The sequence below is a fragment of the Hippopotamus amphibius genome, chromosome 9, assembly GCF_030028045.1.
Source record: "Hippopotamus amphibius kiboko isolate mHipAmp2 chromosome 9, mHipAmp2.hap2, whole genome shotgun sequence".
Taxonomy (NCBI): Eukaryota; Metazoa; Chordata; class Mammalia; order Artiodactyla; family Hippopotamidae; genus Hippopotamus; species Hippopotamus amphibius.
The window spans coordinates 6259376-6274440 of NC_080194.1; positions in this window are offsets into that span (position 1 = coordinate 6259376).

Sequence of the window (15065 nt, forward strand, 5' to 3'; positions counted from 1 at the left end):
AAGTTTAGCCATGCGGGACTTCTGACATAAGAAGAATATGGGGTAGTAAATGAATTTTGTTTAAGCCACTAAGTTTGCCTTGATTTGTTATGAAGCAATAAAAAACCAATACAGTTAATAAAAAGGGATATGGTTGTTGAACTGATTTGGGAAAAGAGTCATTTTTCATACAACGAAAGTTAACTATAGCCCTTGTTTTGGCAAATGTGTACACAACTGATGAAAAGGTATAGTGTAACACACTAGATGTCTAATTAATAGAAATGAAAATCACCATTCTACTGAAAGGATTTTTCACAGAATTAAGAGTGATTCACCCTCTGAAAAGACCTTGGCCTTTTGACTATGAGCTGCTAAACCACTTTCCACAAGATTTGTTCCCTCATTGAAGCCTTTCTTTCTTTTATGTTTTTCATATGTAGGACACTATCTCTTAAATTGTACTTAAGGTTCCTTGTAAATCTAAAGTTTGAGGCAGCTCTCATAAGAAATACCTATTATTTAATACAAAACCACTATTGAAGGCTATAAAGATGCACAATTTTTTTATAATGTTAGCCAGAAATAGCTATGTAAAGTGGATTTTGTGTTCTCAATTGATGTCTGTAGTAAATGTGATAAATAAAAAGATAGATTGGCTACTATTGTCAAAATTACACACTTTTTTTACATACTTATAAATCTTGGAAAATGAAAGCTTCAAATTAAAATTTAGTTGGCATTGACGGTGTGTAGGCTGTATTTAAATTCATTCGGCTTGTGTTAAAATATGGACGGTGCCAGTAAAACATGGTCGCCTCATTCTGGGAAGACCGGTTTCCTTCAATCAAGAAGACAGCTTAAAATCTAACTATACAAGTGCCTAATTTGATAGATATGAAAAGTAACACAAGTATGAATTGATTTGTCAGAAGTTACTCCATGGCAGATTTAAATTTAGAATTTTAATTTCTTTTAAGTTTAGTGTTATTTCTATTACATAGCATTTAGTGTCTTTTTGACCCAGAGATTCTGGTGACACTACTTAGTTAAAATATTTTCTTTTCTCATTCAATGACAATGATTTGCCTGTTTTATTGAGAAAATCATTTGACATCATATGGCATTAGTCCTTTATGTGCTGCTGGCCATTTATTTGGGATAAGTTCAAAGAAATTGACTCATTTCAAAATACTAGCATTTTGTTTATGGCTTTTGATGGGTGAGGGCCTAATTTGTCTTCCAGAAAGATTGCATCAATTTACAATTTGTGAGAGTTCTAGTCACTTAAAATTTAGTAAATCAATTTTGTGCTCTTCATGTTTTCCTATGTCAGTAAAAAAAACTCACTGTTTATTGTGTTGCTTAGTTTTATTTCCCCCATATCCTTTGTGTTTGACAACTGATGGGCCCCTAATATTTGCAGAATGGTGATAATAACAGTACAAATAGAATAAAAGTGAGTGCATTATTATAAGGAAAAAATATGGAAGAATATGGGCAGAGCCATTGATGAAGATTAACTTGGGTGTGGAATGTGGCTGTGAGCAGAGGAGTTGGGGACACAGAAGCAGTGTGATATTTTAAATTTCTTCTTAAACCATTTCCGTATTGGTTGCATGTTTTTTTCAATGAGCTCATTTGAAAAGTTATCCTTCAGGATATATTGTGGCAATGAAATAGAAGGGAAAGAAAGTTCCACATACTATATGCAAGAGTTGTTCTCATGCATAATCTTATTTTAATTTACGCTAACCATTTGAAATAGATAATATTCTTCTCCATTTTGAAGATGAGAAAGCAGTGGCTTAGCAAGGTTAAATGACTTGTTCCAAGCCAAATAGCCATGCAGCAAGGAAACTGCAAGTGAACTCGGGTTTGCCTGATCTAGACTAATTTGCAGTGGATCTGGGAGTTTGATACAGCTACTTATGTTCTTTCCCTTGTGCTAAACTATCTATCAGGAGGGCGGTGAGCTGACTTCCGAGATCAAGATGTCTGTGTACAGAAAAGGGAACTGTTGGCTCCTTTGCAGAATCCCAGTTCTGAAGTTAATGAGTTCCAGTGTCTGGGAGAATGGGCTTCCCACAAGGTCACACAACGGGAGTCAGTGATTTCTAACTCTGCACATCCAGTGCAGTTCCTTGCCAGTTCTCTTGGAAGCAGCCTTGTGGTTTCATTTCCTACTGACAAGGACAAATTCCAGAATCTGATTTTAAGTGATGAATGAGGAAAAAAAAGAGTGGTGGTGAATTCTCATATACTGTGGCTGCTGCCTTTCAAGTATTAAAGTAGCTTTCTTTTCTGAATAGCAGCAGCTTTTCTTCTTGCAATAAATGGCAGAGATATAGTGATGGAGATTTAACAAAGTATAATTCTGATGAGAAGGTTAGAGAACAGAAAACAATAGCTCTAAATATAAGGAATCTTTCAAAAGGAACCAGCATGTAAAATCCATAATTCGCAATCCAATGGAACTGAAGTTTCAAGAAATGAGACTCGAAATCCATAAAATAAACTCTGATTCCTGTAGATAATGTATCAAAATAGAGGGAATAAAAAGAAGTAGCACAAATTATCCTAACATCCTGCTTTTTAAAATATTGAAATATTTGAATTAGTTATTATTGCATTGGACAATAAAAAAGAATGTGTTGACTCTCATAATTGTAAAGCCCAAAAGTAGGGTGGGCTTCATGTCTAATTGATTTAATCCACCATACCCTAGCATTTTTTTCTGCCTATCTTCTCTGTCATTCAGAGATCCTTCATCATTCAATGACTGTCAGCCCTCATGGTTGAAGAATTTCTGTTAGCTACAGTATGTGATAAAGATTTCTAGACTGTCTTATGTCACATATACACTCCTCAGCTGATTACTGTTGCCATGGACTTGCCCCTGGATCTGGACCTGAGATCCACTGCCCCTGAAAATCCTGGGCTCTAAAATGTAAAGAGGTTCCAGAATGAAATCCCAAGGTATTATTTAAGGGAAAAGAAGAAATCATTTCTGGGTAGGCATTCAAAAAATAAGTCAAAATAAGTATATTAAAATGAATGCTGTATCTTAGAGGTATAGTTTACAAAGAAGGTCCAAATCCGTGAAATACCTGTTTATCGAGCTCTTAACTGGGTGCAGAGACACAGTATGTAAATGTATATGAAAAAATTTTCTTTAAATATTATAATTACTTTCTAAGGTATGTTTGCTTCCTTGTTTCAGCTATCTCTTTCCATTTAACAGATTGACACCAAGTGGTTTAAACCAACAATAGACATTCATTATCTCCCATGTCTGTGGGTGAGGAATTAAGGGCAGCTTAGCTGGGTAGTTCTGGCTGGGGTCTTTCTCATGAAGTTGCCCACAACAAGTTGGCTAGGGTGGCATTCATCTGAAGTCTTGACTGATGTTGGAGGACCTACTCATATAATGACTAGCTCGCACGTTTGGCTTGACTAGAGTTGAAGAATCCACTTCCATGGTGACTTCCTCACATAGCTGATGAGCTGGTGTTGGTGGTTGACAGGTAGCTCAGTTCCTCTCCAGAGAGTTATTTCCCTGGGGAAACTTAAGTAGCCTCAGGCCATGGCTGCTGACTTTCCTCAAAGCAAGCAATTCAAGCAAGCAAAAGGGAAGCTTCAATGTCTTTTATGACCAAACCTCCGAAATCACCCACAAGCACTTTTGTAATGTCCTATTGGTTATACTAGTCAACCCTATTTACTGTGGAAGGGACCTACTCAAGGCCATGAGTCAAGAAATGAAGATCATTGGAGGCCATTTTAGAAACTGACAACCAAACGTAAATATTGCTCTCCCCAAATTAGAGACGAAAAAGGCTCAGCTGCTCCAGGATCACAGATAATCTCGTTGTGCAATATTTTTACCACTGAGCTAATGGAGCCAGTACCATTTGCTCCAAAGATTGTTCTTCTACTATTAGGAATTCTCATTTCACCTTCCACAAAACTCATAAGATACGTGGAACAACTATAAGCGGTCTTAGTTGACACATGATGAAATCCTATTGGTAAGACTTATGTTGGTTAAATAAGTTGCCCAAGATCATTCATACTTCGGCAAAGTGTGGACACAGGTTACCACCAGGACACATACACTAAATATTAATAGTTTAAAAATGCTTTTGAGGTGAGTGTTCCAGGAAAGTTAAAATTCAGCTAGTTTTTATACCATAGCTGGGTTCTTGTCTTTTATCATAGTTTTTATACAAATAGCTCAAAAGTGTCTCTCAAGCTTAATTGTAATCTTGAGTCTCTTTATAATGGTACCAATGAGCAGTGTATTATACAGTTTGTTATTAAAAAAAATTGACATTATAATCTCAACCTAGAAGTATAATTATAAACGTGTGTGTGTGGGGGGGGGGTACGGTTATATAACTATATATAGAGAGAGTTATGTAACCCTGTCTTTCTATATATGTATATGCATACATATATATATGTACACAACTAGTTACTGTTCCTAGAACATATTAAGTGTTCAATAAGTATATTATAATCATTATTTTACTATTACCTTATAATCTACATTTAACTGGATATTTAATATATGCAATGAAACTAAATTTTAAGCAGTCAAGCAAGGAGGGTTTAGAAACCTGGCTCTAGAGTTGAGAGGATAAATTCAGAATTAACCCCATATCTTTTCTTCTCTTTGTTGTATGTTTTAAACATTTACTCCTCCTTTCCCTGCTCCTACCCACAACCAATTCCCAAGAATCTTGGGCTTCAAAGAAGGAAATAATATTTAGTAAGTCATTAATGTCTCCATAGACCAGTCTCCCTAAAAATATTCATATAGTCGAAAGACAATCAAGGGAAGAAAATTTCTTTACATAAAGAAAATAGACAATGTGACAGTTTCTGGCTAATGATTGCATTGCAAGAAAAAAAAATCACAGCAGCTATTTAGAGGTGGGAGAATCTTCCACATATTTCACAGACCACTGAACAATTAATCAAATTTTTAGGCATATGGTAAGAATTTTTGGATTACAGAATGAATCTCAAATACACCATTTCCTAAACTAGATGATTTGTGTTCTTTAACTGTACAGATCTTCTCTGACACATGATGGGGTTATGTCACAATAAACCCATTCTAAGTTGAAAATATCATAAGTCAAAAATACATTTTTACACCTAACCTACCAGACATCATAGCTTTGCATAGCCTACCTTAAACACGCGCAGAACACTTACATCAGCCTACACTTGGGCAAAATCATCTAATGCAAACCTATTTTATAATAAAGTGTTGACTATTTCGTATAATTTATTGAATACTGTACTGAAAGTGAAAAACACAGTGGTTGTCTAGATATAGCGTATCAGTTGTTTACCTTTATGGTCACTTGGTGACTGGGAGTTGTGGCTCACTGCCACTGCCCAACATCACAAGAGATAATGTGGTTGCAGAAACTACATATTGCTAGCAGAAGAGAGTAGAACTCAGGATTCCAAGTATGATTTCTACTGAGTGCATACTGCTTTTGTACCATGATTAAATTTGAAACACGGTAAGTGGAACCATCATAAATTGGGAATTGTTTGTATTAGCGTATTAAAGTCCATCTATTAATAAAAGCAATAAAATTAATAGTAACATTAATAGGGCCAAGTAAAACCTCTTTATTTTTTTTATAAATTTATTTATTTATTGGCTGCGTTGTGTTTTCATTGCTGCGCGCAGGCTCTCTCTCGTTGCGGAGAGCAGGAGATACTCTTCGTTGTGGTGTGCAGGCTTCTCATTGCGGTGGCTTTTCTTGTTGCAGAGCATGGGCTCTAGGTGAGTAGGCTTCAGTAGTTGTGGCACATAGGCTCAATAGTTTTGGCTCACGGGCTCTAGAGTGCAGGCTCAGTAGTTGTGGTGCACGGGCTTAGTTGCTCCATGGCATGTGGGATCTTCCTGGACCAGTGATTGAACCCATGTCCCCTGCACTGGCAGGCAGATTTTTAACCACTGTGCAACCAGGGAAGCCTGGTAAAGCCTCTTTAACAATGTTTTATACATGAGGGTGTCCTGAGCACTATCTCTGTCACTGAACGGCTATGGCTGTGTCAGTGAGCACCGTCTTGAGGGTGGCAGACAAAACATACCTAACAGTATTCAACATACACCTCATGTTCCTTGCTGGCCGAGTGCTGATTTGGTTCAGGTGTCCATACTCCAGTGTGCTCAGTGTGGTGACACTTCCTAGGCACAGAGTTAAACCAAATACTGTGGTTTAATCTCCTTGCCATTGTCATGATCCCATTCTAGACAAAGTGACCCTAGAAGACATCCAGTGGGAAGGCTTTTGCTAATGATTTTCTTCATGAATTCAAATTAACACATTGAAAACACTATTATTTGCTGGTTGTTGTTGGTTCTCCTTATGCCCATTTCAGTCATGAGGAAACAGCACTGAGATGTCAAAGGAGGCAAAGTAGAAGGATGGAAAACTCCCTTGTCCCTGAATGCACTTCAGAAATTCTGAATTTAATCAATCCTGGAACTGGCCTACTGCCAACAGGATGAACCAAAGGACAAGAGGTCTGTGCATCTGTGATTCCTGAAACATAGTTATCCAGAGCCCCCAAGGTATTATCTGGCTTTTCTGCTAAAGCTCTATAAGCTCAGAAAGGGAGGTCAAGCTAATTACTGCCTTTATCATGGTATATTCGTTCAGGACCTTTGCAAAATGGCCCCCAAGTGGGCTTGGCATGAGGAAGGCCAGACAACTTGAGATGTTTGACATGGACCCAGGTCAATGGAAATGTTCCATAGGCACTTTAAAAAAAAGGAAAGAAAACCCCAATCCAAATTCTTTCTTTGAGAAATTTAAATGTGAGGCCCCAGGCTGCTCTATCTAAAGAAATCCAGTATTTCCCTTTCTTATTACTTGAGAAACTGCTTCCCATCTCAAATTTGGGAGAACTGGGATCCAAGGAGACTGTGGAAGTCATGAATCAGTGTCCCGTTCTATTTCATGTTTCGATTGTAGACATACATGCTTCTATAGTGTCCTTGACATAGCAAGGGACGTGAACTGTAGTATGATACAGAAAACACATCTGCATGCAATCATAATGGCTAACATTTATTGAACCAAGGTCACACTCTGGCAGGGACAGATCTCATCAATTCATATGTATTTAACTCAAAATCTTTACAGAGTGACAATAAGGACATGGTGATGTAAGCAGATTTCTCAAGATCACTGCTATAGGCTTCATATCTGTGCCTCCCCCCTCCCAAATTCATAAGTTGAAACCTAATCTTCTTTGTGACAGTATATGGAGTTAGGGCGTTAGGAGGTGATTTGGTCATGAAGGTGGGACCCTTGTGAATGGGATTAGTGCCCTTAAAAAAGAGACCCCAGAGAGCTCCCTTGCTCCTTCCACCATGTGAAAACACAGCGAGAAGATTGCCGTCTATGAACTAGGTGGTGGGTTCTCACCAGACACTGAATCTGTTGTCTCCTTGATCTTGGACTTTCCAGCATCTAGAACTGTGGGAAATAAAGTTCTGTTGTTTATAAGCTACCCAATCTATGGTTTTCTGTTACTGCAGCTCAAATGGACTAAGACAATCACACACTGAGGAAGCAGCAAATCTAGGATTTGAAGGCAGTTTGCTCCATAACCTGAATCCCCAAACATTACTCTGGACTGGTATATATTGTATAACACTGCCCACTGTGCTAACACAAAACTGTTCTATTGGCACAGCTCATCAACCTGGAAAGGCTTAACCCTTTTCATTCTTAGGAAGAAAATATTTGAAAGTCTCAGGAGAAGTGAAAGCTGGCTCCCAGACAGGGTGACTGTTGGAGTTTTAAAGGGCTTAGAGATACACTGAACCATTTAAGAGATTTTAACATCTAGAAACTTAGGCAGAGGGTATGGAAAATATAGAAACCCAAGAAAGAAACATACGCAGATTTTGGGTAGTTCCTGGGCATTCCCTTAGCCAGGAAAAAAGAAATGAAACAGGTCTTCTATATTGATAGAGAGGCATGAGGATTCATTCAACAAGTTTTAAAGCTTTAGTTAAGAAGAGTGTCAGTTTGAGTTGTTCCTGCCTCAGTAGATAGCTGCTTTGTAATTCCAATATCTTCCTGAAACAGCAAAGATAATGCAGGATCATATCCTCAGGCTTGTGCTGTAATTAAGAAATGGAAGCCCATACTTCCAGACTGTCGCAAAAGAGGGAAATGTAGCGATGGGCCACACATGAGATCTAGGACATATGACAGGGAAAATAAAAAGCTTAAAAACCTGTTTAGGATAACTCTTATAGCCTTATCTTATATGCTCTACGTTTGCTAATACGATTTAACATCATTTAGTAAGTGATTTATTCTAGTTGGTAAAATAATGAGAAAGAATTGGATCACTGCCTCTACAAAGAATTTCGCTGAGTTTAGACAGGCGATTGAATTCTTAAATGCCAAAATGTATTCATTCCCTGGTTAAGTCACCACAAAACGGCTGACTTTACACGAGTTATTAATAGTGTTTAAAAAGAACACTGAACATATATTTTATGTTCTAATTGAAAAATACAGAAAAGAAAGTCGATTTATCTTTATAGAAAGTTTATGTGATCTAACTAAAACACATTAACTACTGAAGATCATAAAATGATGTTTTGCCTTTTTTCTTTTTAAAAGGCATTTCTTTCAATAAAACAATGGGGAAGCCTGAATGGCACTTCTTTCTTTCGGTTTCTGCGAGAAGTGTGACATATCAAAGCCAAAATGTGTACATTGCAAAATGAGTATGCAGCTCTCAGCCCCACTAGCTCTGAGGACTGCTTCCTCAGTTGACCATGCTTTCATGAGCCTTCAGAATCCCCGTCCAAACTGAATTTTTAAAAAATGGATCCAAGGCATGGCATAGCTTTGCTAACTGATGTCACATACAGATCCGCAAGCTGAATTGGAGAAAGCTGCTAGTCTCTGCGTTATTTTATGCAGCTCCAGGACTGAGTTCCTTTGATTTCTCACTAAGACTGGAAGGGAATCAAATGCCCAGTCTCTTGGCTACTGTTAGAAATAGCACTCCTAGACTGTGCTTGTTACAGTGTTACATCGTCTTTTAAATTTATAGTTTATCTCCAACGTTAAAAGTATATATATATATACACACACACACACACTCATATATATATAAAACCTATGTACTAAAGGTTTTACAGGACACATTCAAAATTGTTTAGATAGTATACAGAGTTATATTTCAAATTTTATCTGCATCTTTAAATGGAAAATATTTTAGGTCTATGTCACATAAAGGTCTAAACACGATGTTAGTTGTTTCTTTTGGTAGTGGCATTGTTCCACTTCTTACATTGGTTTCTAGACTGGTTGCTATGAATACTTTAGCAAAAAGTTCTAATTTTTAACATAAGCCCAGATAAATATTCCTTACTAATAATAACTAACATTTATCGATAACTTAAATCAACTGTTCTTCTGAACACTTAAATAATTTAAATTCATTTAATCTTCACAATAACCCTAGGAGGTATGTGCTATAATTTGCTTGGTTGACGGTTGAGTAGACTGAGTCAAAGAGCTTGCTTAGAACTTGAGAAACGTGATTTAGATTCTATAACAAATAAATGGTGGAGATGGGATTTGAACCCAGGCAATCCCGCTCTTAAGTCTAGCCTCTAGACTACTCACAAAACTTCTTTGCAGAAAGGGAAGAGTTGAGAGTCTGAGGCATTTATTAAGTATGTCTTATGAGTCACCCTGAGCCAGACACAAATGCTGTAATATTTACAGTTCTTCTGAAAGCATTTGCTATCTGATTGTGGTCTCTTTAACATGTGATGTGATCTGAAGATGAGATGTGTAGTCTGACCAATGCAAAGTAGAGCCAAATGATCTTCTCCCTTATTCTAGACACGATGCCTCTATTAATAGGGCTCAAATTTGTTTTAGGTTTTTTGCTGATACTGGTGACTCAAATAAGACTATGATCATCTGAAACCCTAAAGTCTCCCCATTCAGAGGAAATGAGAGGGGAAACTTACTGAGACAGTGGGATAAAAAATGCTATGGAGAAAAAACAGGAAGATTTTTTTAAAAATAAATTTATTTATTTATTTACTTATTGGCTGCATTGGGTCTTCATTGCTGCATGCAGGCTTTTCTCTAGTTGCAACGAGCAGGGGCTACTCTTCATTGCAGTGTCAGGCTTCTCATTGCAGTGGCTTCTCTTGTTGTGGTGCACAGGCTCTAGGTGCATGGGCTTCAGTAGTTGCAGCACATGGGCTCAGTAGTTGTGGCACACGGGTGTTACTTCACGGCATGCGGGATCTTCCCAGACCAGGACTCAAACCCGTGTCCCCTGCACTGGCAGGCGGATTCTTAAGCACTGCGCCACCAGGGAAGTCCCAAAACAGGAAGATTGTAAAGGACAGGTAGGGAATCAACACATGGTTGAAGCAAATAGGAGCAACCTGAGATGGCAAGAAGGGTATAGTGTGGTGGTCAAAAAGACAGTAACTGAGCTTGTCAAGCCCATATTTTCCCAGATGCATTCATCTGTTAAAATTGAGGGAGCTCAGAGTGCACCTGGGGTTTTGAAGTGTGTGTGATTTTTTTGTTAACTGCTGTGGAAAATTATAATGGGGAGTTAATATGTTGGTCTTTATTTATAATTCCTGTATGTTTCAATGAAGATGCCACAGAAACCCTGTCATCTGGTACCGCACCTCAATTCAGATTTGACAGTCGGAGTGTGGGGGAGAGGGTACAGTGTGCACACGAGTTTTAATTAATCTCATGGTTGATTGATGTAAGGTGGAAATAGTCTGTGTGTAACCCATGTTCCTCTGATCCTCATTCCTGCTAAGTATTTCTGAAAGAACCCAGACAGTGTCTCCTGTGTGCTCAAAAAGGAAATCTGTCCGAGATCACAGAGCGTCTGTTGTTTCCTTTGCCTCTTCCAGTCTTCTTTGTGAATGGCCACCGCTGCTTCCTTTGGTGAATGAGCCCTTCCTCTCAATGGACATCCATCTATTACAGTCCACTGGACTGTGCAGCTTATGTGCCTTCGGGGAACACCACCCCCACGGGTGCCACTGTCACTGCAGGCTGCCTTACTCTCCCACTGCACTGTCAGTCACAGCCACTTCTACGAGGCTACCTTGTCCTCCAGGTACCACTGCCACCCATCAGCCCAGCTGAATCCTGCAGCGCCTAGGAGCCGAGGTTTGTGTTGTAAAGTTAGAGATGCTGTATCTCTAAGCATTCTGTGCGTTTCATGCACTGTTTGCATTTGCCCCATGTCTTCCGTGAAACAACATTTTGTAAATTTTGTTATAACAGCCCTTTGCACTCCAGAAAACTGAAGCCTGAATACAAAAGGGAGCTGCGCTGGGGAATGAATCCTGGTAACCCTCCTACACTCAGAATATCTCTTCTCCTCTGAATGCCTATGGTTTTAATATTGGCCCAAGCTTGTGGTTCCTGGTTCTGCTTCTTGTAGAGTCCATTTTGTTTAGTTTGTTTTCAAGGACACGCTTCAGTCTTTGATGTCAATAAACTTCTTATGGACCCAGCCACTAGTTAGACAGAGCTGTCATAACTACCTCAGCAGTGGCCTTGGCCTGGGCTCAGCCTGGAACTTGCACTACCTGATGTCATATTACATTGATTGCCTTGTGCTGCTTAGGAAAAGATATTCTGGAAAGAAAGGTCTGTCCCTTATTCTGTTAGTCTTGTTGCCAAAATTTGGCCTCTGTACTCTAGTGTGGAATTAAGTCTTGGAGACAGAGTACTGGGTGAAGTAGAGAGAAATAGCTTTATTGCTTTGCCAGGCAAAGGGGGCACAGTAAGCTAATGCCCTCTGGACTGTGTGTCCCACCCTGGAGGGGACAGTGAGGAGTCTTCCAGTGTTCAAGGAGCAGGGCGTGGTCAGCTCATGGGCATTATTCTGATGGGTTGGTGGTGAGGTCATCAGGAGTCAGCATCACATCAACGTTCTGGTTCCACCCGTTCTGTGGTCTACATGCTTATGGGCAGCATAGAGTTAACTTCTTCCACCTGGTGGGGGTTTCAGTGTCTGCAAAACAGCTCAGAGGACATGGCTCAGAATATTGCCTATAGTCCTTGAGGAAGGACTAAATGTCCTTGACTTTGCTCCATCGCTTAAGTATTCTTATTTTATCTTGCGTAACAGTTTTCTTTCTGCATTTTCTCACTTTTTTGATTAAATTTATTCTTTGACTAAAGTTTTTCTATGGACAAAAGGCAGGCGGAGGACATGGGTGGGGGTCTATTCTGGGAAAACCTCGCTCATGGCCCTGCTCAGTTACAGTACTCAATATTGTTGCAAACAACAGGTATTTACAATGCATCCCCAGGTACATATAAGCCCTGAAAAGTATGTCTGAGCACTCCCCTGAGATTTGGCCTTTGGAAGTTACTTCTATAATTTGGCAGTTATTTGAGGTCCACGAACTGCCTTTGGTGAAGGAGGGATAAAACAGCAACTTTAATTCTCTCTCCCAGGCCTGGTCTACGTCAATACTCTTTATCCAAGGTCCATGTTGTGGGAAGTTCCTATTGCCTCCTTGCTCATCACGGAACACTCTTATTAGTCTCCTTTATATAATAAGGATCACATGATTCTTATAGAAAGATAAAGGCCTGCATGTGGGCAGTGGGACCCAGGCCTGTGCCTCTGTTCAGCCTGTACATGAGCACCGAGGCCCCTCAGCGGTACTAAAGCCTTCCTCGCGATGACCTCCTAGTTAGGAAATCTTCCGACTTTCATTTCACCGTTTTGAGTTCCGTGAGAAAGGGGTAGCGCCTGACCTCCTACGTTAGAATTGTGTTTTAAATAAAGGGAAGAAGGGGTGGGGGAGGTGGAAAGACATTTCTACTCTGAAGAATTTCAGATGGTGCCTCCAATTGTTGCTGGTCTTTGAGACGCACGTGGGAAAAGTGGAGGGTTTGTGGAAGGGCGGCAGCTCTCCCAGACACAGAGGCCACGCACAGAGGCAGTTGGTGATGAGATTCTCCACAGCAGCAAACTGCACTATCCATTCATATTTCTTTTCCACCTGTCCCCACAATGGTGTCTGTTTGCTCAGCCCACAGGCAACAAGGCTGTGTTTGTAAGGAAGGGCCCATTCACTGGCTGTCTATTTAGAAGCCTTGACAGAAAATCCCGTGAAAAGCTCTTCGATTCAAATTCCTCTTTAATGACTTGCTTCATTCACCAGAGATGGCCCGGGGAGGGTGCTGGGGCTTGACTTCTTCCACGATGGGAGACAAGAAAGCATTTCTTATAAAGCTGCTGACGTGCCACGATTATTAAACAATAAGTCATGCTAAATGATTGAATCTGAGGGAGAAATCTTTTTTATTTTTAGATAAAAACTTTAGTTCACAAAATATGTAGTCTCCAATAATCAGTGCTGTTCTCAATTTGAAAAATTTGGTTGCTCTCTGTGCCTTCCTTTTGGCTTCCCCTTTCCCCAGAGGATTGCTCAGTTGTTGGTTCTTTTTGGCTGCATTGGGTCTTCATTGCTGCGCGTGGGCTTTCTCTAGTTGTGGCGAGCAGGGGCTACTCTCTGTTGCGGTGCGCAAGCTTCTCAGTGAGATGGCTTCTTTTGTTGCAGAGCATGGGCTCTAGGCACATGGGTGTCAACAGTTGTAGCACATGGGCTCAGTAGTTGTGGCTCATGGGCTTAGCTGCTCTGTGGCATGTGGGATCTTCCTGGCCCAGGGATCGAACCCACGTCCCCTGCATTGACGGTTGGATTCTTAACCATTGCACCACCAGGGAAGTCTGTGGTCAGTTGCTTGACTGGTTCTCCCTGAATGAGTTTAAATATTATATTGGGAAAGGATGACATTTGCCGTAACTCTTGTTAACAAAGCCAAAGGACAAGTACAACTTTCCAGATTCTGTGGCTTGTGTTGTAGTTTTGTTAGTTGAGGTATATGGAACATGGGAAAATATGTCTTTGTATATTTGGTTCTCTCTCTGTATTTCTTCTCAGTTTGTAGAAGAAACACATTTGGTACTGTTGGGGAAGTTGACATTTTTCTCTACCCTTCTAGGCTCTTCTGCTTGGTCTAAGAATTAAATTGACAAGAGATAGATTAATAAGGGAAAAGTTTAATAACGTGTACATGGGAGAGACCCAGGAAAACTGAGTTAACTCACCAAAATGGCTGAAACCCTCTCCTTAAATACCATCTTCAGTGAAAGACAAAAGAAGATGTTAGGGATAGTGGTTTGGGACTTCAAAGGGATGGAAGGCGATTCACATGGAGGTAGAAAGCAAATGTTTGCTAAATAAATGTTTGGTAAATAAATGCAGATATCTCTAGTGAGAGATCTATCCTAGGAACAGGCCCTCTAAATTCTTTTAGGCATTTAGGGAGGAAGGTCAAAATTTCTTCTAGAGTCTTTTGGGCCTGACTGTTTTGAACTTGACATAATCCACATGCCAAAGAGACATTTTGGGGTGGTAAGTTTTGCTCCCCTACACTGCTGGATAATCAGTTACCCAAACATTCCCTAATAAGTACATGATATATGAGACCTCACAGTAGATAGAGCAAAACATGAGGTTTTTCGGAGCCTGGTTCCAGGTATTATTTTCCTTGAGTAACCTTGTTCAGACTCGCTCACTCAGGGTTAAAGGATTTCCCTGTAGACTTCCTTAACATCTTGTACATCCTCTTTCATATCAGTCAGGGATAACACTTCATTCTTGAATTTTCTCCCATTAGAATGCGTCATCCACGAGTTCAGGGACAATGTCTGACACATTCACTGCTGGATCCTCTCTACCCAAAACAGCACATGGCATGTAGTACATGCCCAGTGAGTATTTCTCCAGTGAATGAATGACTCACAGTCTGCCACTCTCTATATTTTTAAAGAGTCCCTTACAAGAATTTCCCTAAGATAAGTAGAGAATAAATCAAAGAACACACAGTGAAATCTCAATTTGCCATTAAAATGTTTTGCTTTTATCTTTGTTTTCCAACATTAAATCTGCATAAGTGAGATGCTAAATGATGAAAGTGAAACAAAGTTAC